The sequence below is a fragment of the Trichechus manatus genome, unplaced genomic scaffold (assembly GCF_000243295.1).
Source record: "Trichechus manatus latirostris isolate Lorelei unplaced genomic scaffold, TriManLat1.0 scaffold00009, whole genome shotgun sequence".
Taxonomy (NCBI): Eukaryota; Metazoa; Chordata; class Mammalia; order Sirenia; family Trichechidae; genus Trichechus; species Trichechus manatus.
Genome location: NW_004443945.1, coordinates 4606919 through 4607766, shown reverse-complemented (window position 1 = coordinate 4607766; position 848 = coordinate 4606919).

Below are 848 nucleotides of genomic sequence, written 5' to 3'. Positions count from 1 at the left end.
ACATTGCAGCGTTCGCCTCAGCCGCGCCGCGCTTCCGGGGAAATTCGGGGAGATTTGCGCTCTCCCCACCCAAGAGCAGGCGAGTTCGTGCCGCGCGGGCGACACCGCCCTCGCTGTGAGGCGGCGCGACCCCTGGAGGAGGTGAGCTCCCCGCCGAGCCCGCTCTGGGCCCCGCTCACGCCCAGAGGCACTGTTGCCGCAGCCGCCTTCTCGGGCCCCGGCTCCGCCTCGTTGTGGATACCCACGCCGCTCCGCCCGCTGGCCACCGCCCCGCTAAAAAGCTCCCCTGGACCGAGCGCCAACGGCGGGGAAGGGTAGCCCAAACGATCCTGCCGTCCGAAGGATAAGGAAGAGGAGGCCGAAGGAAGACCGTCGGGGCGGCGGGGCCGCGTCCGCCAGCGTAGAGGAAGGGAGAAACCTCGGCCCCAGCTGTGTCTAGGGCCGCGCCGTCGAGAAGCGCCGAAGCGGTTGCGCACGGGAGCAGCGGACCGTGCAGCTCCGGATCCGTACTCCGGACCGAGTCTTGCTGGCAGCACGCCGCGCCCAGCCTCCAGCGGTGACCTCCAGCGGGTGCTGGCGTCAATGCAAAGCAGCTGGGGCGCTCGCCACCTCCTCCTCCTCCGGGCGCCGCCCGCGACTGAGCATGCGCAGCCTGGCGGGGGTCCGCGGGCCAGAGAAGGGAAAGGACTCGTCCTGTACACACAGCCACCAGGACCAAGACTGTCAAATTCGAATCCTAGCTCCGCAACGTAGTAGCTATGTGACCTCATTCAGCTCACTATCTTGGTTGGCGCTGTCTTGCGTAAGAGGCCAATGGAGGGACGTCCCTTTGGGGTGATTGTGACCAG